Source organism: Aristolochia californica, unplaced genomic scaffold (genome assembly GCF_029961685.1).
Source record: "Aristolochia californica isolate CCGP_79_NKW_82.1479 unplaced genomic scaffold, dmAriCali1.0.hap1 SCAF_3, whole genome shotgun sequence".
Taxonomy (NCBI): Eukaryota; Viridiplantae; Streptophyta; class Magnoliopsida; order Piperales; family Aristolochiaceae; genus Aristolochia; species Aristolochia californica.
The window spans coordinates 23,676,834-23,704,323 of record NW_027181992.1 but is presented as its reverse complement, the minus strand read 5'-3'; positions in this window follow the sequence as shown (position 1 = coordinate 23,704,323).

Here is a 27,490-nt window from a genome sequence, read left to right as displayed (position 1 = left end):
AAATGAACACAAAAGTTTTGTGATAAGATTTTATGAAATTCCACCTGTTCATCCTAATAGCTTCGAATTTTGTGAGAAAGAGATTTCTATTTGATCCTACACATGTTTTAAACATGGATATTGCATGCTTGAAGCATGTTAAAGACGCAAATGATTGCAAAACCTTACATATAAAAACTGAAAAGAGTTTACAATCCCTAAAAATTACAGACACTTTTTGGAATTATCTCTGTCTAAATTTGTGCATTTCCATTTTAGATGCAAACTTTTCACTTAATTATAAACTAGAGTTATCTCTCGTAAACAAATATTTAAGAGGGAAAACAGATCACAGTAAAATGAAAATTTTAGAGAAAACAATTTAAGACAAAAAAAAATGTAAGTGAAGAAAATTTATTCACACACCACAAATGAACACAAAAGTTTTGTTATCCAAGTTTGGGAAATTCACAATGTTCAACCCTAATAGCTTCGAATTTTGTGAGATAGAGATTTCTATTTGATCCAACACGTGTTTTAAACATGGATATTGCATGCTTGACGCAAGTTAAAGAAGCAAATGATGGCAAAACCTAAGATATAAAAACTGAAGAGAGTTTACAATCCCAAAAAATTATAGACACTTTTTAAAATTATCACTGTCAAAATTTGTGCATTTCCATTTTAGAGGTATAATTTTCACTTAAATATAAACTTGAGTTATCTCTCGCAAAAAAATATTTAAGAAGGCGAATAGATTACAGTAAAATGAAAATTTTAGACAAAAACATTTATAACAAAAACAAATGTAAGTGAAGAAAATTTATTGAAATTCCACAAATGAACACAAAATTTTTGTTATCTGATTTTTAGCAATTCCACCACTTCAACCTAATAGCTTGGAATTTTGTGAGAAAATGATTTCTAATTGACCCTACACATGTTTTAAACATGGATATTGTATGCTGGAAGCATGTTACTGACGCAAATGATTGGAAAACCATAGATATAAAAACTGATGAGAGTTTACAATCCCTAAAAATTACAGACACTTTGCGGATTTATCTCTGTCTAAATTTGTGAATTTCCATTTTAGATGTATACTATTCACTTAAATATAAACTTGAGTTATCTCTCGTAAATAAATATTTAAGAAGCCAAATAGATCAAAGTAAAAATAAAATTTTAGAGAAAATATTTGAAAGAAAAAAAAATGTGAGTGAAGAAAATTTATTCACACACCACAAATGAACACAAGTTTTGTTATCCAAGTTTGGGAAATTCCACCATATCAAGCCTAATAGCTTGAAATTTTGTCAAAAGAGATTTCTAATTGATCTGACACATATTTTAAACATGGATATTGCATGCTTGAAGCATGTTAAAGACGCAAATGATTGCAGAACCTAAGATATAAAAATTTAAGAGAGTTTACAATACCTAAAGATTACAAGCACTTTTTGGAATTATCTCTTTCTAAATTTGTGCATTTCCATTTTAGATGTATACTTTTCACGTAAATATAAACTTGAGTTATCTCTCGTAAACAAATATTTAAAAAGGCAAATAGATCACAGTCAAATGAAATTTTTTGGGAAAAAAATTTCATACAAAAACAAATGTAAGTGAAGAAAATCTATTCACACAGGACAAATGAACACAAACGTTTTATTACCCTAGTTTGAGAAATTCCACCAGCTCAACCCTAATAGCTTGGAATTTTGTGAGAAAGATATTTCTAATTGATCCAACACATGTTTTAAACATGGATATTGCATGCTTGAAGCATGTTAGAGACGCAAATGATCGCAACACCTATGATATAAAAACTGAAGAGCGTTTCAATCCCTAAAAATTACAAACACTTTTTTGAATTATCTATGTCTTAATTTGTGAATTTCTATTTTAGGAGTATACTTTTCTCTCAAATATAAACTGGAGTTAACTCTCGTAAAAAAATTTTTAAGAAGGCACATAAATCACAGTAAAAAGAAAATTTTAGAGAAAAAAATTTTAAACAAAAATCAAGTAAGGGAAGAAAATTTATTCACACACTACAAATGAACAGTAAAGCTTTGTTATCAGAATTTGGGAAATTCCACCAGTTCAACCCTATTTGCTTGGAATTTTGTGAGACAAATTTTTCAAATTGATCCAACACATGTTTTAAACATGGTTATTGTATACTTGAAGCAAGTTAGAGACGCAATTGATTGAAAAACCTAAGATATAAAAACTGATGAGAGTTTAAAATCCCTAAAAATTACAAACACATTTTGGAATTAACTCGGTTTAAATTTGTGCATTTCCAATTTAGATGTGTTCTTTTTACTTAAATATAAACTTGAGTTATCTCTCGTAAACAAATATTTAAGTAGGCAAAAAGATCACAGTAAAATAAACAAATTTGAGAATTTTTTTTAATCAAGACAAACGTAAGTGAAGAAACTTTATTCAAACACCACAAATGAACACAAAAGTTTTGTTATCAGATTTTGGGAAATACCACCAGTTCAATCTAATACCTTGGAATTTTGTGTGAAAGAGATTTCTAATTGATCCTACACATGTTTTAAACATTGATATTGCATGTTTTAAGCATGTTAAAGATGCAAATGATTGCAAAACCTTTGATATAAAAATTGAAGAGAGTTTACAATCCATAAAAATTATAGAAATTTTTTGGAATTATCTCTGTCTAAATTCATTTTAGATGAATACTTTTCACTTAAATATAAACTTGAATTATCTCTCGTGAACAAATATTTAAGAAGGCAAATACATCACAGTAAAATGAAAATTTTAGAGAAATTTTTTTTAACAAAAACAAATGTAAGTGAAGAAAATTTATTCAAACACCACAAATGAACAGTAAAGTTTTGTTATCAGATTTTGGGAAATGCCACCAGTTCAACCTAATAGTTTGGAATTTATTGAGAAAGAGATTTCTAATTGATCCTACTCATGTTTTAAAGATGGATATTGCATGCTTGACGCATGTTAAAGAAGCAAATGATTGCAAAACCTAAGATATAAAAACTGAAGAAAGTTTACAATCCCTAAAAATTACAGACACTTTTTGGAATTATCTCTGTCTAAAGTTGTGCAATTCCATTTTAGATGTATACTTTTCACTTAAATATAAACTTGAGTTATCTCTCGTAAACAATATTTAAGAAGGCGAATAGATCATAGTAAAATGAAAATTTTAGAGAAAAAATTTAAAACAAAAACAAATATAAGTGAAGAAAATTTATTCAAAAACCACAAATGAACACAAAAGTTTTGTTATAAGATTTTGTAAAATTCCACCAGTTCAACCCTAATAGCTTGAAATTTTGTGAGAAATAGATTTTATAATTTATCAACACATGTTTTAAATATGGATATTGCATGCTTGAAGCATGTTAAAGACGCAAATGATTGCAAAGCCTAAGATATAAAAATTGAAGAGAGTTTACAATCCCTAAAAATTACAGACAATTTACTGAATTATCTCTATCTAAACTTGTGCAGTTCCATTTTAGATGTATAGTTTTCACTTAAATATAAACTTAAGTTATCCCTCGTAAACAAATATTTAAGAAGGTGAATAGATCACAGTAAAAGGAAAATTTTAGAGAAAAAATTTTAAAACAAAAACAAATATAAGTGAAGAAAATTTATTCAAACACCACAAATGAACACAAAAGTTTTGTTAAAAGATTTTAGGAAATTCCACCAGTTCATCCTAATAGCTTGCAATTTTGTGAGATAGAGATTTCTAATTGATCCTAAACATGTGTTAAACATGGATATTGCATGCTTGAAGCATGTTAAAGACACAAATGATTGCAAAACATTAGATTTAAAAACTGAAGAGAGTATAAAATCCCTAAAAATTACAGACACTTTTTGGAATTATCTCTATCTAAATTTGTGCATTTCCATTTTAGATGTATACTTTTCACTTAAATATAAACTTGAGTTATCTCTCGTAAAAAAAAATTTAAGAAGGCAAATAGATCACCGTAAAATTAAAATTTTAGAGAAAAAAATATAAGACAAAGACAAATGTAAGTGAAGAAAATTTATTCACACACCACAAATGAACACAAAAGTTTTGTTATCAGAGTTTGGGAAATTCACACAGATCAACCCTAATAGCTTGGAATTTTGTGAGAAAGAGATTTCTAATTGATCCAACACATGTTTTAAACATGGATATTGCATGCTTGAAGCACGTTACAGATGCAAATGATTGCAAAACCTACGATATAAAAACTGAAGAGAGTTTATAATCCCTAAAAATTACAGTCACTTTTTTTAATCATCTCTGTCCAAATTTGTGCATTTCCATTTTAGAAGAATACTTTTCTCTTAAATATGAACTTGAGTTAACTCACGTAAACAAAATTATAAGAAGGCAAATAGATCACAATAGAAGGAAAATTTTAGATAAAAATATTATAAACAAAAAAAATGTAAGTGAAAAATATTTATTCACACACCACAAATGAACACTAAAGTTTTATTATCAGAGTTTGGCAAATTCCACCAGTTCAACCCTAATCGCTTGGAATTTTTTGAGAAAAGAGATTTCTAATTGATCCAACACATGTTTTCGACATGGATATTGCAAGATTGAAGCATGTTAAAGACGCAAATGATTGCAAAACCTAAGATATAAAAACTGAAGAGAGTTTACAATCCCTAAAAATTGCAGACACTTTTTGGAATTATCTGTTTCTAAATTTTTGCATTTCCATTTTAGATGTATACTTTTCACTTAAATATAAACTTGAATTATCTCTCGTAAAAAAATATTTCAGAAGGTAAATAAATCACAGTAAAATGAAAGTGTTAGAGAAAAACTTTTATCACAAAAACAAATGTCAGTGATGAAAATTTATTCACACACCACAAATGAACACAAAAGTTTTGTTATTCAAGTTTTGGAAATTCCACAAGGTCAACCCTAATAGATTGAAATTTTGTATGAAAGAGATTTTATAATTTATCAAACACATGTTTTAAACATGGATATTGCATGCTTGAAGCAAGTTAAAGACGCAAATGATTGCAAAACCTAAGATATAAAAATTGAAGAGAGTTTACAATCCCTAAAAATTATAGACACTTTTCGGAATTATCCCTGTCTAAATTTGTGCATTACCATTTTAAATGTATACTTTTCACTCAAATATAAACTTCAGTTATCTCTCGTAAACATATTTTTAAGCAGGCAAATAGATCACAGTAAAATGAAAATTTTAGAGAAAAAATTTTAAACAAAAAAAAGGTAAGTGAAGAAAATTTATTCACACACTACAAATGAACGCTAAAGTTTTGTGATCAGAGTTTGGGAAATTCCACCAGTTCAACCCTAATAGCTTGGAATTTTGTGTGAAAAAGAATTCTAATTGATCCAACACAAGTGTTAAACATGGATATTGCATGCCAGAAGTAAGTTAAAGATGCAAATGATTGCAAAACCTAAGATATAAAAGCTGAAGAGAGTTTACAATCCCTAAAAATTATTGACAGTTTTTGGAATTATCTCTGACTAAATTTATGCATTTCCATTTTAGATGTATACTTTTCACTTAAATATAAACTTGAGTTATCTCTCGTAAACAAATATTTAAGAAGGCAAAATAGATCTCAATAAAATGAAAATTTTTTAGAAATTGTTTTTTAACCAACACAAATGTTTGTGAAGAAAATTTATTCAAACACCACAAATGAACATAAAAGTTTTGTTATCGGATTTTGGGAAATTCCGCCAGTTCAACCTAATAGTTTGGAATTTTGGAAGCATGAGATTTCTAATTGATCCTACACATGTTTTAAAAATGGATATTGCATGCTTGAAGCATGTTAATGACGCAAATGTCTAGAAAACCTGGGATATAAAAACTGAAGATAGTTTTCAATCCCTAAAATTTACAGACACTTTTTGGAATTATCTCTGTCTAAATTTGTGCATTTCCATTTTAGATGTATACTTTTCACTTAAATATAAACTTGAGTTATCTCTCGTAAACAAATATTTAAGAAGGCGATTAGATCACAGTAAAATGAAAATTTTAGTGAAATTTTTTTTAAAAAAAAACAAATGTAAGTGAAGAAAATTATTCAAACACCTCAAATGAACACAAATTTTTTTTTATCAGATTTTTTGACATTCCACCAGTTCAATCTAATAGCTTGGAATTTTGTGAGAAAGAGATTTCTAATTGATCCTACACATGTTTTAAACATGGATATTGCATGCTTGACGCATTTTAAAGAAGCAAATGATTTCAAAACCTAAGATATAAAAACTGAAGAGAGTTTACAATCCCTAAAAATTATAGACACTTTTTGGAATTATCTCTATCTAAATTTATGCATATCCATTTTAGATGTATACTTTTTACTTAAATAAACTTGAGTATCTCTCCTAAACAAATATTTAAGAAGGCAAATAGATCACAATAAAAATAAAAATTTTGGAGATATTTTTTTTTAACAAAAACCAATGTAAGTGAAGACAATTTTTTCAAACACCACAAATGAACACAAAAGTTTTGTTATCAAATTTTGGGAAATTCCACCAGTTCAACCTAATAGCTTGGAAATTTTGTGAGAAAAAGATTTTTAATTGATCCTACACATGTTTTAAACATGGAGATTGCATGCTTGACGGATGTTAAAGAAGCAAAAGATTGCAAAACCTAAGATATAAAAACTGAAGAGAGTTTACAATCCTTAAAAATTACAGACACTTTTTGGAATTATCTCTGTCTAAACTTGTGCATTTCCATTTTAGATGTATTCTTTTCACTTAAATATAAACTTGAGTTATCTCTCGTAAAAAAATATTTAAGAAGGCGAGTAGATCACAGTAAGATGAAAATTTTAGAGAAAAAAATTTAAAACAAAAACAAATGTAAGTGAAGAAAATTTATTCAAACACCACAAATCAACACAAAAGTTTTGCTTTAAGATTTTGGGAAATACCACCAGTTCATACTAATAGCTTGGAATCTTGTGAGAAAGAGATATTTAATTGATCATTCACAAGTTTTAAACATGAATATTGCATGCTAGTAGCATGTTAAAGACGCAAATGAATCCAATACCTTAGATATAAAAACTGAAGAGAGTATACAATCCCTAAAAATTACAAACACTTTTTGGAATTATCTCTTTCTAAATTTGTGCATTTCCATTTTAGATGTATACTTTTCACTTAAATATAAACTTGAGTTCTCTCTCGTAAACAAATATTTAAGAAGGCCAATAGATCACAGTAAAATGAAAATTTTGGAGAAAAAAATTTAAGACAAAAAAAAATGTAAGTGAAGAAAATTTATTCACACACCACAAATGAACACAAAAATTTTGTTATTACAGTTTTGGAAATTCACACAGTTCAACCCTAATAGCTTGGAATTTTGTGAGAAAGTGATTTCTAATTGATCCAACACATGTTTTGAACATGGATATTGCATGCTTGGAGCATCTTATAGACGCAAATGATTGCGACACGTATGATATAAAAACTTAAGAGAGCTTACAATCCCTAAAAATTACAGACACCTTTTAGAATTATGTTTGTCTAAATTTGTGCATTTTTATTTTAGAAGTATACTTTTCTCTTAAATATAAACTTGAGTTATCTCACGTAAACAAAATTTTAAAAAGGCAAATAGATAGCAGTAAAAAGAAAATTTTAGAGAAAAAAATTTTATGCTAAAAAAATGTCAGTGAAAAAAATTTATTCACACACCACAAATGAACACTAAAGTTTTATTATCAGAGTTTGGGAAATTCCACCAATTCAACCCTAATAGCTTGGAATTTTTTGAGAAAGAGATTTCTATTTGATCCAACACATGTTTTAAAAATTGATATTGCATGCTTGAAGCATGTTAAAGACACAAATGATTACAAAACCTTAGATATAAAAACTGAAGAGAGTTTTCCATCCCTAAAATTTGCAGACACTTTTTCGAATTATTTGTTTCTAAATTTGTGCATTTCTATTTTAGATGTATACATTTCACTTAAATATAAACTTGAGTTATCTCTTGTAAATAAATATTTAAGAAGGCAAATAGATCACAGTAAAATGAAAATTTTTGAGAAATTGTTTTTTAACCAAAACAAATGTTTGTGAAGAAAATGTATTCAAACACCAAAAATGGACACAAAAGTTTTGTTATCGAATTTTGGGAAATTCCACCAGTTCACCCTAATAGCTTGGAATTTTGCAAGGAAGAGATTTCTAATTGTTCCTACACATTTTATAAAAATAGATATTGCATGCTTGAAGCTTATTAATAACGGAAATGTCTGCAAAACCTAAGATATAAAAACTGAAGAGAGTTTTCAATCCCTAAAAATTACAGACACTTTTTGGAATTATCTCTGTCTAAATTTGTGCATTTCCATTTTACATGTATACTTTTGACTTAAATATAAACTTGAGTTATCTCTCATAAACAATTATTTAAGAAGGCAAATACATCACTGTAAAATGAAAATTTTAGAGAAATTTTGTTTAACAAAAAAAAATGTAAGTGAACAAAATTTATTCAAACAGCACAAATGAACAGTACAGTTTTGTTATCAGATTTTGGGAAATTTCACCAGTTCAACCTAATAGCTTGGAATTTTTTGATACTACTCATGTTTTAAACATTGATATTGCATACTTGACGCATGTTAAAGAAGCAAATGATTGCAAAACCTAAGATATAAAAACTGAAGAGAGTTTACAATCACTAAAAATTACAGACACTTTTTAGAATTATCTGTGTCTAAAGTTGTGCAATTCCATTTTAGATGTTTACTTTTCACTTAAATATAAACTTGAGTTATCTCTCGTAAACAAATATTTAAGAAGGCGAATAGATCGCAGTAAAATGAAAATTTTAGAGAAAAAAATTTAAGAAAAAAAACAAATGTAAGTGAACAAAATTATTTCACACACCACAAATAAACACCAAAGTTTTGTTATCAGAGTTTGGGAAATTCACACAGTTCAACCCAAATAGATTGGAATTTTGTGAGAAAGAGATTTCTTTTGATCCAACACATGTTTTAAACATGGATATTGCATGCTTGAAGCATGTTACAGACGCAAATGATTGCAAAACCTACGATTTAGAAACTGAAGAGAGCTTACAATCCCGAAAAATTACAGACACTTTTTGGAATTATCTGTGTCTAAATTTGTGCATTTCCTTTTTAGAAGAATACTGTTCTTTTAAATATAAACTTCAGTTTACTCACGTAAAGAAAATTTTAAGAAGGCAAATAGATCAAAGTAAAAGTAAAATTTTAGAAAAAAAAAAAATTTTAAAATATAAGTGAAAAAAATTTATTCACACAGCACAAATGAACACTAAAGTTTTGTTATCAGAGTTTTGGAAATTCCTTCAGTTCAACCCTAATAGCTTGAAATTTTTTGACAAAGAGATTTCTAATTGATCCAACACATGTTTTAAACATGGATATTGCATGCTTGAACCATGTTAAAGACGCAAATGATTGCAAAACCTTAGATATAAAAACTGAAGAGAATTTACAATCCCTAAAAATATCAGACTCTTTTTGGAATTACCTGTTTCTAAATTTTTGCATTTCCATTTTAGATGTATACTTTTCACTTAAATATAAACTTGAGTTATCTCTCGTAAAAAAATATTTAAGAAGGCAAATAGATCATAGTAAAATGAAAGTGTTAAAGAAAAATTTTTTATCACAAAAACAAATGTCAGTGAAGAAAATTTATTCACACACCACAAATGAACACAAAAGTTTTGTTATTCAAGTTTTTTAAAATTCCACCAGGTCAAGCCTAATAGATTGGAATTTTGTGTGAAGGAGATTTTAAAATTTATCTAACACATGTTTTAAACATGAATATTGCATGCTTGAAGCAAGTTAAAGACGCAAATGATTGTAAAACCTAAGATATAAAAATTGAAAAGAGTTTACAATCACTAAAAATTACAGACACTTTTTGGAATTATCCCTGTCTAAATTTGTGCATTTCCATTTTAAACGTATACTTTTCACTTAAATATAAACTTCAGTTATCTCTTGTAAACATATAATTAAGAAGGCAAATAGATCACAGTAAAATGAAAATGTTAGAGAAAAAAATTTTAATCCAAAAAAGAGTAAGTGAAGAAAATTTATTCACACACCACAAATGAACGCTAAAGTATTGTTATCAGAGTTATGGAAATTCCACCAGTTCAACCGTAATTGCTTGGAATTTTGTAAGAAAGAGATTTTTAATTGATCCAACACAAGTTTTAAACTTGGATATTGCATGCTAGAAGCATCTTAAAGAAGCTAATGATTGCAAAACTTAAGATATGAAAAATGAAGAGAGTTTACAATCCCTAAAAATTATAGACACTTTTTGGAATTATCTCTGTCTAAATTTGTGCATTTCCATTTTAGATGTATACATTTCACATAAATATAAACTTGAGTTATCTCTCCTAAATAAATATTTAAGAAGGCAAATAGATCACAGTAAAATAAAAATTTTTGAGAAATTGTTTTTTAACCAAAACAAATATTTGTGAAGAAAATTTATTCAAACACTAGAAATGGACACAAAAGTTTTGTTATCGGATTTTGGGAAATTCCACCAGTTCAACCTAATAGCTTGGAATTTTGCTAGGAAGAGATTTCTAATTGATCCTACACATGTTTTAAAAATGGACATTGCATGCTTGAAGCTTGTTAATAACGCAAATATCTGCAAAACCTAAGATATAAAAATTGAAAAGAGTTTTCAATCCCTAAAAATTACAGACACTTTTTGGAATTATCTCTGTCTAAATTTGTGCATTTCCATTTTAGATGTATACTTTTCACTTAAATATAAACTTGAGTTATCTCTCGTTAAAAATATTTAAGAAGGCGATTAGATCACAGTAAAATGAAAATTTTAGAGAAAACTTTTTTTAACAAAAAAAAAAATATAAGTGAAGAAAAATTAGTCAAACACCTCAAATGAACACAAATTTGTTTTTATTAGATTTTTTTGAAATTGCACCAGTTCAATCTAATAGGATGAAATTTTGTGAGAAAGAGATTTCTAATTGATCCTATACATGTTTTAAACATGTATATTGCATGCTTGACGCATTTTAAACAAGCGAATGATTTCAAAACCTAAGATATAAAAACTAAAGAGAATTTAAAATCCCTAAAAATTACAGACACTTTTTAGAATTATCTCTGTCTAAACTTGTTCATTTCCATTTTAGATGTATTCTTTTCACTTAAATATAAACTTGAGTTATCTCTTTTAAACAAATATTTAAGAACACGAATAGATCACAAAAACAAATGTATTAAGAAAATTTATTCAAACACCACAAATGAACACAAAATTTTTGTTATAAGATTTTAGGAAATTCCACCAGTTCATCCTAATAGCTTGGAATTTTGAGAGAAAGAGATTTCTAATTGATCCTACACATGTTTTAAACATGGATATTGCATGCTTGAAGCATGTTAAAGACGAAAATGATTGCAAAACCTAAGATATAAAAACTGAAGAGAGTTGGTAATCCCTAAAACTTACAGACACTTTTTGGAAATATCTCTATCTTAATTTGTGCGTTTCCATTTTAGATGTATACTTTTTACTTAAATAAAAACTTGAGTTTTCTCTCGGAAACAAATATTTAAGAAGGAAAATAGATCACAGTAAAATGAAAATTTTAGAGAAATTTTTTTAACAAAATCATATGTAAGTTAAGAAAATTTATTCAAACACCACTAATGGAACAGAAAAGTTTTTTTATCAGATTTTCAAAAATTCCACTAGTCCAACCTAATAGCTTGGAATTTTGTGAGAAAGAGATTTCTAACTGATCCAACACATAGTCAAAACATGGATATTGCATGCTTGACGCAAGTTAACGAAGCAAATGATTGCAAAACCTAAGATATAAAAACTAAAAAGAGTTTACAATCCCTAAAAATTACAGACACTTTATGGAATTATCTCTGTCTAAATTTGTGCATTTCCATTTTAGATGTATACTTTTCACTTAAATATGAACTTGAGTTATCTCTCGTAAAGAAATAATTAATAAGGCGAATAGGTGATAGTAAAATGAAAATTGTAGAGAAAAACATTTATAAGATAAACAAATGTAAGTGAAAAACATTTTTTCGAACACCACAAATGAACACAAAAGTTTTGTTATGACATTTTGGGAAATTCCACCAGTTCAACCTAATAGCTTGGAATTTTGAGAGAAAGAGATTTCTAATTGATCCTACACATGTTTTAAACATGGATATTGCATGCTTGAAGCATGTTAAAGACGCAAATGATTGCAAAACCTTAGATATAAAAACTCTAAGAGAGTTTACCATCCCTAAAAATTACACACGCTTTGTGGAATTATCTCTGTCTAAATTTGTGAATTTCCATTTTAGATGTATAATTTTCACTTAAATATAAACTTGAGTTATCTCTCGTAAACAAATATTTAAGAAGGCAAATAGATCACAGTAAAATGAAAATTTTAGAGAAAAAAATTTAAACAAAAAAAAAGTAAGTGATAAAAATTTATTCAAACACCACAAATGAACACTAAAGTTTTGTTATCAGAGTTTGGGAAATTCCACCTGTTCAACCCTAATTGCTTGGAATTTTGTGAGAAGGAGATTTCTAATTGATCCAACACTATTTTTAAACATGGATATTGCATCCTAGAAGCATGTGAAAGATACAAATAAGTGCAAAACCTAAGATATAAAAACTGAAGATAGTTTACAATCCTAAAAATTACGGACACCTTTTGGAATTATCTCAATCAAAATTTGTACATTTCCATTTTAGATGTATACTTTTCACTTAAATATAACCTTGAGTTATCTCTCGTAAACAAATATTTAAAAAGGCACATAAATCACAGTAAAAAGAAAATTTTAGAGAAAAAAATTTTAAACAAAAAAAAATGTAAGGGCAAAAAATTTATTCACACACCACAAATGAACAGTAAAGTTTTGTTATCAGAGTTTGGGAAATTCGACCAGTTCAACCCTAATAGCTTGGAATTTTGTGAGAAGTGATTTCAAATTGATCCAACACATGTTTTAAACATGGGTATTGCATGCTTGAAGCATGTTACACACGCAAATCATTGCAAAACCTACGATATAAAAACTGAAGTGTGCTTACAATCCCTAAATATTACAGACACTTTTTGGAATTATCTCTGTCTAAATTTGTGCATTTCCATTTTAGAAATAGATTTTTCTCTTAAATATAAAATTGAGTTATCTCACGTAAAAAAAATTTTAAGAAGGTAAATAGATCACAGTAAAAAGAAAATTTTAGAGAAAAAAATTATAAACAAAAAAAAAGTAAGTGAAAAAAATTTATTCACACATCACAAATGAACACTAAAGTTTTTTTATCAGAGTTTGGGAAATTCCACCAGTTCAACCCTAATTGATTAGAATTTTTTGAGAAAGAGATTTCTAATTGATCCAACACTTGTTTTAAACATGGATATTGCATGTTTGAAGCATGTTAAAGACGCAAATGATAGCAAAACCTTAGGTATAAAAACTGAAGAGATTTTACTATCCTTAAAAATTATAGACACTTTTTGGAATTATCTCTATCTAAATTATTGCATTTCCATTTTATATGTATACTTTTCACTTAAATATAAACTTGACTTATCTCTCATAAAATAATAATTAAGAAGGCAAATAGATCACAGTAAAGTTAAAATTTTGGAGAAATTTTTTTTAACCAAAAAAATTGTTAGTGAAGAAAATTTATTCAAACACCACAAATGAACAAAATAGTTTTGTTATCAGATTTTGGGAAATTCCACCAATTCAACCTAATAGCTTGGAATTTTGTGAGAAAGAGATTTCTAATTGATCCTACACATGTTTTAAACTGGGATATTGCATGCTTGAAGAATGTTAAAGACGAAAATGATTGCAAAACCAATGATATAAAAACTGAAGAGAGTTTATAATCCCTAAAAATTACAGACACTTTTTGGAATTATCTCTATCTTAATTTGTGCATTTCCATTTTAGATGTATACTTTTCAATTGAATATAAACTTGAGTTATCTCTCGTAAATAAATATTTAAGAAGGAAAATAGATCACAGTAAAATGAAAATTTTAGAGAAATTTTTTTAACAAAAACATATGTAAGCGAAGAAACGTTATTCAAACACCACAAATTAACAGTAAAGTTTTGTTATCAGATTTTCGGAAATTTCACCAGTTCAACCTAATAGCTTGGAATTTTGTGAGAAAGAGATTTCTAATTGATCCAACACATGTTTAAAACATGGATATTGCTTGCTTGATATTAAAACCTAAGATATAAAAACTAAAGAGAGTTTACAATCCCTAAAAATTACAGACACTCTTTGGAATTATTTCTGTCTAAATTTGTGCATTTCCATTTTAGATGTATATTTTTCACTTAAATATAAACTTGAGTTATCTCTCGTAAACAAATAATTAAGAAGGTGAAGAGATCACAGTAAAATAAAAATTGTAGAGAAAAATATTTATAACAAAAAAAAATGTAAGTGAAAAAAATTTATTCAAACGCCACAAATGAACATAAAAGTTTTTTATGAGATTTTGGGAAATTCCACGAGTTCAACCTAATAGCTTGGAATTTTGTGAGAAAGAGATTTCTAATTGATCCTACACATGTTTTAAACATGGATATTGCATGCTTGAAGCATGTTAAAGACGCAAATGATTGCAAAACCTTAGATAAAAAAGTTGAAGAGAGTTTACCGTCCCTAAAAATTACAAACACATTGTGGAATTATCTCTTTCTAAATTTGTGAATTTTCATTTTAGATGTATAATTTTCTCTTAAATATACACTTGAGTTATCTCTCGTAAACAAATATGTAAGAAGGCAAATAGATCACAGTATAATGAAAATTTTACAGAAAAAAATTTAAAACAAAAACAAATGTAAGTGAAGAAAATTTATTCTCACACCACAAATGAACACAAAAGTTTTGTTATCCAAATTTGGGAAAATCCATCAGTTGAAGCCTAACAGCTTGGAATTTTGTGAGAAAGAGATTTCTAATTGATCCAACACATATTCTAAACATGGATATTGCATGCTTGAACCATATTAAAGACGCAAATGATTGCAAAACCTAAGATATAAAAACATAAGAGAGTTTACAGTCCGTAAAAATTACAGACACTTTTTGGAATTATCTCTGTCTAAAATTTTGCATTTCCATTTTAAATGTATACTTTTCACTTAAATATAAACCTGAGTTATCTCTCATAAACAAATATTTAAGAATGCAAATAGATCACAATAAAATGAAAATTTTTGAGAAAAAAATTTAAAACAAAAAAATGTAAGTGAAGAAAATTTATTCACACACCACAAATGAACAAAAAAATTTTGTTATCCTATTTTTGAAATTCCACAAGCACCACCCTAATAGCTTGGAATTTGGTGAGAAAGTGATTTCTAATTGATCCAACACTTGTTTGAAACATGGATATTGCATGCTTGAGGCATGTTAAAGACACAAATGAATACAAAACCAACGATATAAAAACTGAAGAGAGTTTACAATCCCTAAAAATTATAGACACTTTTTTGAATTATATTTTATATATAAACTTGAGTTAACTCGAGTAAACAAAATTTTAAGAAGGCACATAGATCACAGTAAAAAGAAAATGTTAGAGAAAAAAATTTTAAACAAAAAAAATGTAAGCGAAAAAAATTTATTCACACACCACAAATGTACAGTAAAGTTTTGTTACCAGAGTTTGGGAAATTCCACCAGTTCAACCCTAATAATATTGAATTTTGAGAGAAAGAGATTTCTAATTGATCCAACACATGTTAAACATGGCAATTGTATACTTGAAGCATGTTAAAGACCTAAATGATTGCAAAACCTAAGATATAAAAACATAAGAGAGTTTACAATCCCTAAAAATAATAAACACTTTTTGGAATTATCTCTGTCTTAACTTGTGCATTTCCATTTTAGATGTATACTTTCACTTAAATATAAACTTGAGTTATCTCTCGTAAACAAATATTTAAGAAGGAGAATGGATCACAGTAAAATGAAAATTTTAGTGAAAAAAAATTAAAACAAAAACAAATGTAAGTGAAGAAAATTTATTCAAACATCACAAATGAAAAAAATAGTTTTGTTATAAGATTTTGGGAAATTCCACCAGTTCATCCTAATAGCTTGGAATTTTGTGACAAAGAGATTTCTAATTGATCTTACACATGTTTTAAATATGGATATTGCATGCTTGAAGCATGTTACAGACGCAAATGATTGCAAAACCTTAGATATATAAACTGAAGAGAGTTTACAATCCCTAAAAATTACAGACAGTTTTTGGAATTATCTCTGTCTAAATTTGTGCATTTCCATTTTAGATGTATACTTTTCCCTTAAATATAAACTTCAGTTATCTCTCGTAAACAAATATTTAAGAAGGAAAATAGATCACAGTAATATGAAAATTTTAGAGAAAAATATTTTAGACAAAAACAAATGTAAGTGAAGAAAATTTATTCACCCACCACAAATGAACTTAAAAGTTTTGTTATCCAAGTTTGGGAAATTCACAATGTTCACCCTAATAGCTTGGAATTTTGTGAAAAAGAGATTTCTAATTGATCGAACACATGTTTTAAACATGGATATTGCATGCTTCACGCATGGTAAAGAAGCAAATGATTGCAAAACCTAAGATATAAAAACTGAAGAGAGTTTACAATCCCTAAAAATTACAGAGACTTTTTGGAATTATCTCTGTCTAAATTTATGCATTTCCATTTTAGATGTAAACTTTTCACTTAAATATAAACTTGAGTTATCTCTCGTAAACAAATATTTAAGAAGGCAAATAGATCACAGTAAAATGAAAATTTTAGAGAAATATTTTTTTAACAAAAACAAATGTAAGTGAAGAAAATTTATTAAAACGTAAAAAATGAACACAAACGTTTTGTTATCAGATTTTGGGAAATTCCATGAGTTCAACCTAATAGCTTGGAATTTTTTGAGAAAGAGGTTTCTAATTAGATCCCACACATGTTTTAAACATGGATATTGCATGCTTGACGCATGTTAAAGAAGCAAATGATTGCAAAACCTGAGATATAAAAACTGAAGAGAGTTTACAATCCCTAAAAATTACACACACATTTTGGAATTATCTCTGTCTAAACTTGTGCATTTCCATTTTAGATGTATACTTTTCACTTAAATATAAACGTGAGTTGTCTCTCATAAACAAATATTTAAGAAGGCGAATAGATCACAATAAAATGAAAATTTTAGAGAAAAAAATTTAAAACAAAAACAAATGTAAGTGAAGAAAATTTATTCAAACACCACGAATGAACACAAAAGTTTTGTTATAAGATTTTGGAAAATTCCACCAGTTCATCCTAATAGCTGGGAATTTTGTGAGAAAGAGATTTCTTATTGATCCTACGCATGTTTTAAACATGGATATTTCTTGCTTGAAGCATGTTAAAGACACAAATGATTGACCAACCTTAGATATAAAAACTGAAGAGAGTTTAGAATCGCTAAAATTACAGACACTTTTTGGGATTATCTCGGTCTAAATTTGTGCATTTCAATTTTAGGTGTATACTATTCACTCAAATATAAATTTAAGTTATCTCTCGTAAACAAATATTTAAGAAGGCAAATAGATCACAGTAAAAAGAAAATTTTAGAGCAAAAAATTTAAGACAAAAACAGATGTAAGTGAAGAAAATTTATTCACACACCATAAATGAACTCAAAAGTTTTGTTATCAGAGTTTGGGAAATTCGCACAGTTCAACCCTAATAGCTTGGAATTTTGTGAGAAGGAGATTTCTAATTGATCCAACACATGTTTTAAACATGGATATTGCATGCTTGGAGCATGTTACAGACGCATATGATTGAAAAACCTACGATATAAAAATTGAAGAGAGCTTACAATCCCTAAAAATAAAAGACACTTTTTGGAATTATCTCTGTCTAAATTTGGGCATTTCCATTCTAGAAGTCTACTTTTCTCTTAAATATAAACTTGAGTTATCTCTCGTAAACAAAATTTTAAGAAGGCAAATAGATCACTATAAAAAGAAAATTTTAGAGAAAATTTTTTAAACAAAAAAAATGTAAGTGAAAAAAATTTATTCACACATCAGAAATGAACACTAAATTTTTGTTATCAAAGTTTGGGAAATTCCATCAGTTCAACCGTAATAGATTCGAAATTGTTGAGCAAGAGATTTCTAATTGATCCAGCACATGTTTTAAACATGGATATTGCATGCTTGAAGCATGTTAAAGAGGCAAATGATTGCAAAACCTTAGATATAAAAACTGAAGAGAGTTTACAATCCCTAAAAATTACAGACACTTTTTGGAATTATATCTTTCTATTTTGTGCATTTCCATTTTGGTTGTATACTTTTAACTTAAATATAAACTTGAGTTATCTCTCGTAAACAAATATTTAAGAAGGCAAATAGATTACAGTAAAATGAAAGTTTTAGAAAAAAATATTTATCACAAAAACACATGTTAGTGAAGAAAATATATTCACGCACCACAAATGAACACAAAATTTTTGTTATCCAAGTTTTGGAAATTCCAAAAGTTCAACCCTAATAGCTTGGAATTTTGTGAGAAAGGGATTTTATAATTTATCCAACACATGTTTTAAAGATGGATATTGCATGCTTGAAGCATGTTAAAGACGCATCTAATTGCACAACCTAACATATAAAAATTGAAGAGAGTTTACAATCCCTAAAAATTACTGACATTTTTTGGAATTATCTCTGTCTAAATTTTTCCATTTCCATTTTAGATGGATACTTTTCACTTAAATATAAACTTCAGTTATCTATAGTAAACATATATTTAGGAAGGCAAATAGATCACATTAAAATAAAAATTTTAGAGAAAATAATTTTAAACAAAAAAAAAGTAATTGAAGAAAATTTATTCACACACCACAAATGAACACTAAAGTTTTGTGATCAGAGTTTGGGAAATTCCACCAGTTCAACCCTAATAGCTTGGAATTTTGTGAGAAAGAGATTTCTAACTGATCCAACACGAGTTTTATACATGGATATTGCATGCTAGCAGCATGTTAAAGATGCAAATGATTGCAAAACCTAAGATATAAAAACTGAAGAGAGTTTACAATCCCTAAAAATTATAGACACTTTTTGGAATTATCTCTGTCTAAATTTGTGCATTTCCATTTTAGATGTAAAATTTTCACTTAAATATAAACTTGAGTTATCTCTCGTAAACAAATATTTAAGAAGGCGATTAGATCACAGTAAAATGAAAATTTTAGAGAAAACTACTTTTAACAAAAACAAATGTAAGTGAAGAAAATTTATTCAAACACCACAAATGAACACAAAAATTTTGTTATAAGATTTTGGGAAATTCCACCAGTTCATCCTAATAGCTTGGAATTTTGTCAGAAAGTGATTTCTAATTGATTCTACACATGTTTTAAACATGGATATTGCATGCTTGAAGCATGTTGAAGATGCAAATGATTGCAAAACCCTAGATATAAAAACTGAAGAGAGTTTACAATCCCTAAAAACTATAGACACTTTTTGGAATTATCTCTTTCTAAATTTGTGTATTTCCATTCTAGATGTATAATTTTCACTTAAATATAAACTTGAGTTATCTCTCGTAAACAAATATTTAAGAAGCCAAATAGATCACAGTAAAATAAAAATTTTAGAGAAAAAAATTTAAGACGAAAACAAATGTAAGTGAAGAAAATTTATTCACACACCACAAATGAACACAAAAGTTTTTTTATCAGAGTTTTGGAAATTCACACAGTTCAACCCTAATAGCTTGGAATTTTGTGAGAAAGAGATTTCTAATTGATCCAACACATGTTTTAAACATGGATATTGAATACTTGGAGCATGTTACAGACGCTAATGATTGCAAATCGTACGGTATAAAAATTGAAGAGAGTTTACAATCCCTAAAAATTACAGACACTTTTTGGAATTATCATTGTCTAAATTTGTGTATTTCCATTTTAGGAGTATACTTTTCTCTTAAATATAAACTTGAGTTATCTCATGTAAACAAAATTTTAAGAAGGCAAATAGACCATAGTAAAGAGAAAATTTTAGAGAAAAAAATTTAAAACAAAAAAAAATGTTAGTGAAAAAAATTTATTCACACACCACAAATGAACACTAAAATTTTGTTTTCAGAGTTTGGGAAATTCCACCAGTTCAACCCTAATAGCTTGGAATGTTTTGAGAAAGAGACTTCTAATTGATCCAACACATGTTTTAAACATGGATATTGCATGCTTGACGCATGTTAAAGACTCAAATGAATGCAAAAACCCTAGATATAAAAACTGAAGAGAGTTTACAATCCCTAAAAATTACAGACACTTTTTGGAATTATCTCTTTCTAAATTTGTGCATTTCCATTTTAGAAGTATACTTTTCACTTAAATATAAACTTGAGTTATCTCTAGTAAACAAATATTTAAGAAGGGAAATAGATCACAGTAAAATGAAAGTTTTAGAGAAAAATATTTATCACAAAAACAAATGTTAGTGAAGAAAATTTATTCACGCACCACAAATGAACACAAAAGTTTTGTTATCCAAGTTTTGGAAATTCCACCAATTCAACCCTAATAGTTTGGAAATTTGTGGGAAAGAGATTTTATAATTTATCCAACGCATGTTTGAAACATGGATATTGCATGCTTGAAGCATGCTAAAGACGCAAATGATTGCAAAACCTAAGATATAAAAATTGAAGAGAGTTTACAATCCCTAAAAATTACAGATAGTTTTTGGAAATATCTCTCTATCAATTTTTGCATTTCCATTTTAGATGTATAATTTTCACTTCAATATAAACTTCAGTTATCTCTCGTAAACATATATTTAAGAAGGCAAATAGATCACTGTAAAATAAAAATTTTAGAGAAAAAAATTATAAACAAAAAAAAATGTTTATGAAAAAAATTTATTCACACACCACAAATGAAAACTTAAGTTTTCTTATACGACTTAGGGAAATTCCACCAGTTCAACCGAAATAGCATGGCATTTTGTGAGAGTGAGACTTCTAACTGATCCAACACAAGTTTTAAACATGGATATTGCATGCTACCAGCATGTTAAAGATGCAAATGATTGCAAAACCAAAGATATAAAAACTGAAGAGAGTTTACAATCATTAAAAATTACAGACACTTTTTGGAATTATCTCTGTCTAAATTTGTGCATTTCCATTTTGGATGTATGCTTTTCACTTAAATATAAACTTGAGTTATCTCTCGTAAGCAAATATTTATGAAGGAAAAAAAAAACAGTAAAATTAAAATTTTTGAGAAATTTTTTTTAACCAAAACAATTATTTGTGAAGAAAATTTATCCAAACACCACAAATGAACACAAAAGTTTTGTTATCAGATTTTGGGAAATTCCACCAGTTCAACCTAATAGCTCGGAATTTTGCAAGCAAGAGATTTCTAATTGATCCTACACATGTTTTAAACAGGGATATTGCATGCTTGAAGTATGTTCAAGACGCAAATGATTGCAAAACCTAAGATATAAAAACTGAAGAGAGTTTACAATTCCTAAAAATTACAGACACTTTTTGGAATTATCTCTGTCTAAATTTGTGCATTTGCATTTTAGATGTGTATTTTTCACTTAAATATGAACTTATGTTATCTCTCATAAAAAATATTTAAAAAGGTGATTAGATCACAGTAAAATGAATATTTTACAGAAAACAACATTTAACAAAAACAAATGTAAGTGAAGAAAATTTAACAAATAGCACAAATGAACACAAACGTTTTGTTTTCAGATTTTGGGAAAACCACCTGTTCATTCTAATAGCTTGGAATTTTGTGAGAAAGAGATTTCTAATTGATCCTACCCATATTTTAAACATGGATATTGCATGCTTGACGCATATTAAAGAAGCAAATGATTGCTAAACCTAAGATATAAAAACTGAAGAGAATTTACAATTCCTAAAAATTACAGACACTTTTTGGAATTATCTTTATCTAAACTTGTGCATTTCCATTTTAGATGTATACTTTTCACTTAAATATAAACTTGAGTTATTTCTCGTAAAAAAATATTTAAGAAGGCAAATAGATCACAGTAAAATGAAAATCTTTGAGAAAAAAATTAAAACAAAAACAAATGTAAGAGAAGAAAATTTACTCAAACACCACAAATGAACACAAGTTTTGTTCTAAGATTTTGGGAAATTCCACCAATTCATCCTAATAACTTGGAATTTTGTGAGAAAGAGATTTCTAATTGATCCTTCACATGTTTTAAACATGGATATTGCATGCTTGAAGCATGTTAAAGACGCAAATGATTGCAAAACCTAAGATATAAAAATTGAAGAGAGTTTACAATCCCTAAAAATTAAGACACTTTTTGGAATTATCTTTGTCTAAACTGGTGCATCACAATTTTAGATGTATAGTTTTCACTTAAATATAAACTTGAATTATCTCTCGTAAACAAATATTTAAGAAGGCGAATAGATCACAGTAAAATGAAAATTTTAGAGAAAACATTAAAAAAAAAAACAAATGTTAGGGAAGAAAATTTAATCAAACACCACAAATGAGCACAAAAGTTTTGTTAGAAGATTTTGGGAAATTCCTCCAGTTCATCCTAATAGCTTGGACTTTTGTGAGACTGAGATTTCTAATTGATCCTACACATGTTTTAAACATGGATATTACATGCTTGAAGCATCTTAAAGATGCAAATGATTGCAAAACCTTAGATATAAAAACTGTATAGATTTTATAATCCCTAAAAATCACAGACACTTTTCTGAATTAGCACTATCTTAATTTGGGCATTTCCATTTTAGATGTGTACTTTTCAATTAAATATAAACTTGAGTTATCTCTCGTAAACAAATATTTAAGAAGGCGATTAGATCAATGTAAAATGAAAATTTGAGAGAAAACTACTTTTAACAAAAACAAATGTAAGTGAAGAAAATTTATTCAAACAGATCAAATGAACACAAAATTTTTGCTATCAGATTTTGGGAAATTCCACCAGTTCAATCTAATAGCTTGGAATTTTTTGAGAAAGAGATTTCTAATTGATCCTACACATGTTTTTAACATGGATATTGCATGCTTGACGCTTGTTAAAGAAGCAAATTATTGCAAAACCAAAGATATAAAACTTGAAGCGAGTTTACAATCTCTAAAAATTATGGACACTTTTTGGAATTATCTCCGTCTAAATTTGTTCATTTCCATTTTAGATGTATACTTTTCACTTAATTATAAACTTGAGTTATCTCTCGTAGACAAATATTTAAGAAGGCAAATAGATCACAGTAAAATGAAAATTTGAGAGAAGTTTTTTTAAAAAAAAACAAATGTAAGTGAAGAAAATTTATTCAAAAACCTCAAATGAACAGAAAAGTTTTGTTATCAGATTTTGGAAAATTCCACCAGTTCAACCTAATAGCTTGGAATTTGGTGAGAAAAAAATTTCTAATTGATCCTACACATGTTTTAAACATGGATATTGCATGCTTGACGCATGTTAAAGAAACAAATTATTGCAAAACCAAAGATATAAAAACTGAAGAGAGTTTACAATCTCTAAAAATTATGGACACTTTTTGGAATTATCTCCGTCTAAATTTGTTCATTTACATTTTAGATGTATACTTTTCACTTAAATATAAACTTGAGTTATCACTCGTAGACAAATATTTAAGAAGGCAAATAGATCACAGTAAAATAAAAATTTTAGAGAATTTTTTTTAAAAAAAAACAAATTTAAGTGAAGAAAATTTATTCAAACACCACAAATGAACAGAAAAGTTTTGTTACCAGATTTTTGGAAATTCCACCAGTTCAACCTAATAGCTTGGAATTTTGTGAGAAAGAGATTTTTTTAATTGATCCTACACATGTTTTACACATGGATGTTGCAGGCTTGACGCATGTTAAAGAAACAAATTATTGCAAAACCTAAGATATAAAAACTAAAGAGAGTTTACAATCCCAAAAAATTATAGACACTTTTTGGAATTATTTCTGTCTAAACTTGTGCATTTCCATTTTAGATGTGTACTTTTCACTTAAATATAAACTTGAGTTATCTCTCGCAAACAAATATTTAAGAAGGCGAATAGATCAAAATAAAATGAAAATTTTAGAGAAAAAAATTTAAAACAAAACCAAATGTAAGAGAAGAAAATTTATTCAAACACCACAAATGAACACAAAAGTTTCGTTCTAAGATTTTGGGAAATTCCACTAGTTCATTCTAATGGGTTGGAATTTTGCACGAAAGAGATTTCTAATTGATCCTACACATGTTTTAATAATGGATATTGCATGCTTGAAGCATGTTAAAGACGGAAATGATTGCAAAACCTAAGATATAAAAACTGAAGAGAGTTTACAATCCCTAAAAATTACAGACACTTTTTTCAATTATCTATGTCTAAATTTGAGCATTTGCATTTTAGATGTATACTTTTCACTTAAATATAAACTTAAGTTATCTCTCGTAAAAAAATATTTATGAAGGTGATTAGATCACAGTAAAATGAATATTTTATAGAAAACTGCTTTTAACAAAAAAAAATGTAAGTGAAGAAAATTTATTCAAATAGCACAAATGAACACAAACGTTTTATTATCAGATTTTGGGAAAACCACCAGTTGAATCTAATAACTTGGAATTTTGTGAGAATGAGATTTCTAATTGATCCTACACATATTCTAAGCAAGGATAATTCATGTTTGACGCATATTAAAGAAGCAAATGATTGCAAAACTTAACATATAAAAGCTGAAGAGAGCTTACAATCCCTAAAAATTACAAACACTTTTCGGAATTGTCTCTGTCTAAACTTGTGCATTTCCAATTTTAGATGTATACTTTTCACTTAAATATAAACTTGAGTTATCTCTCATAAATAAATATTTAAGAAGGCAAATAGATCACAATAAAATGAAAATTTTAGAGAAAAAATTTAAAACAAAAACAAATGTAAGAGAAGAAAATTTATTCAAACACCACAAATGAACACAAAAGTTTTGTTATAAGATTTTGGGAAATTCCACCAGTTCATCCTAATAGCTTAGAATTTTGTGAGAAAGAGATTTCTAATTGATCATACACATGTTTTAAACATTGATATTGCATGCTTGAAGCATGTTAAAGACGCAAATGATAGCAAAATCGTAGATAAAAAAACTGTAGAGAGGTTATAATCCCTAAAAATTACAAACACTTTTTTGAAATATCTCCGTCTAAATTTGTGCATTTCCATTTTAGATGTATACTTTTCACTTAAATATAAACTTGAGTTATCTCTCGTCATAAAATAATTAAGAAGGCGATTAGATCACTGTAAAATGAAAATTTTAGAGAAAACTACTTTTAACAAAAACAATTGTAAGTGAAGAAAATTTATTCAAACAACACAAATGAATACAAATTTTTTTTATCAGATTTTGGGAACTTCCACCAGGTCAATCTAATAGCTTGGAATTTTGTGAGAAAGAGATTTCTAATTGATCCTACACATGTTTTAAACATGGATATTGCATGCTTGACGCAAGTTAAAGATGCAAATGATTGCAAAACCTAAGATATAAAAATTGAAGAGAGTTTACAATCCCTAAAAATTACAGACACTTTTTGGAATTATCTCTGTCTAAAATGGTTCATTTCCATTTTAGATATGTACTTTTCACTTAAATATAAACTTGAGTTATCTGTCGTAAACAAATATTTAAGTAGGTGAACAGATCACAGTAAAATGAAAATTTTAGAGAAAAAAATTTAAAACAAAAACAAATGTAAGGGAAGAAAATTTATTCAAACACCACAAATGAACACAAAAGTTTTGTTATATGATTTTGGGAAATTCCACCAGTTCATCCTAATAGCTTAGAATTTTGTGAGAAGGAGATTTCTAATTGATCATACACATGTTTTAAACATTGATATTGCATGCTTGAAGCATGTTAAAGACGCAAATGATTGCAAAACCATAGATTTAAAAACTGAAGAGAGGTTATAATCCCTAAAAATTACAGACACTTTTCTGAATTATCTCCGCCTAAGTTTGTGCATTTCTATTTTAGATGTATACTTTTCACTTAAATATAAACTTGAGTTATCTCTCGTCAAAAAATATTTAAGAAGGCGATTAGATCAACGTAAAAAAAAAATTTGAGAGAAAGCTACAATTAAAAAAAGCAAATGTAAGTGAAGAAAATTTATTCAAACAGAACAAATGAACACAAAATTTTTGTTATCAGATTTTGGGAAATTCCACCAGTTCAATCTAATAACTTGGAATTTTGTGAGAAAGTGATTTCTAATTGATCATTCACATGTTTTAAACTTGGATATTGCATGATTGACGCATGTTAAAGAAGCAAATGATTGCAAAACCAAAGATATAAAAACTGAAGGGAGTTTCCAATCTCTAAAAATTATGGACACTTTTTGGAATTATCTCTGTCTAAATTTGTGCATTTCCATTTTAGATGTATACTTTTCACTTAAATATAAACTTGAGTTATCTCTCGTAAACAAATATTTAAGAAGGCAAATAGATCACAGTAAATTGAAAATTTTAGAGAATTTTTTTTAAAAAAAAAAAACTTATGTAAGTGAAGAAAATTTATTCAAACACCACAAATGAAAAAAAAAGTTTTGTTATAATATTTTGGGAAATTCCACCAATTCAACCTAATAGCTTGGAATTTTCTGAGAGAGATTTCTAATTGATCTTACACATGTTTTAAACATGGATATTGCATGCTTGACGCATGTTAAAGAAAAAAATTATTGCAAAACCTAAGATATAAATACTGAAGAGAGTTTACAATCCCTAAAAATTATAGACACTTTTTGGAATTATCTCTGTCTAAACTTGTCCATTTCCAATTTAGATGTATACTTTTCACTTAAATTTAAACTTGAGTTATCTCTCGCAAACAAATATTTAAGAAAGCGAATAGATCATAATAAAATGAAAATTTTATAGAAAAAATTAAAAACAAAAACAAATGTAAAGGAAGAAAATTTATTCAAACACCACAAATGAACACAAAAGTTTTGTTATAAGATTTTGGGAAATTCCACCAGTTCATCCTACTAGCTTGGAATTTTGCGAGAAAGAGATTTCTAATTGATCCTACACATGTTTTAAACATGGATATTACATGGTTGAAGCATCTTAAAAACGCAAATGATTGCAAAACCTTAGATATAAAAACTGAATAGATTTTATAATCCCTAAAAATCACAGACACTTTTCTTAATTAGCTCTATCATAATTTGTGAATTTCCATTTTAGATGTATACTTTTCAATTAAATATAAACTTGAGTTATCTCTCGTAAA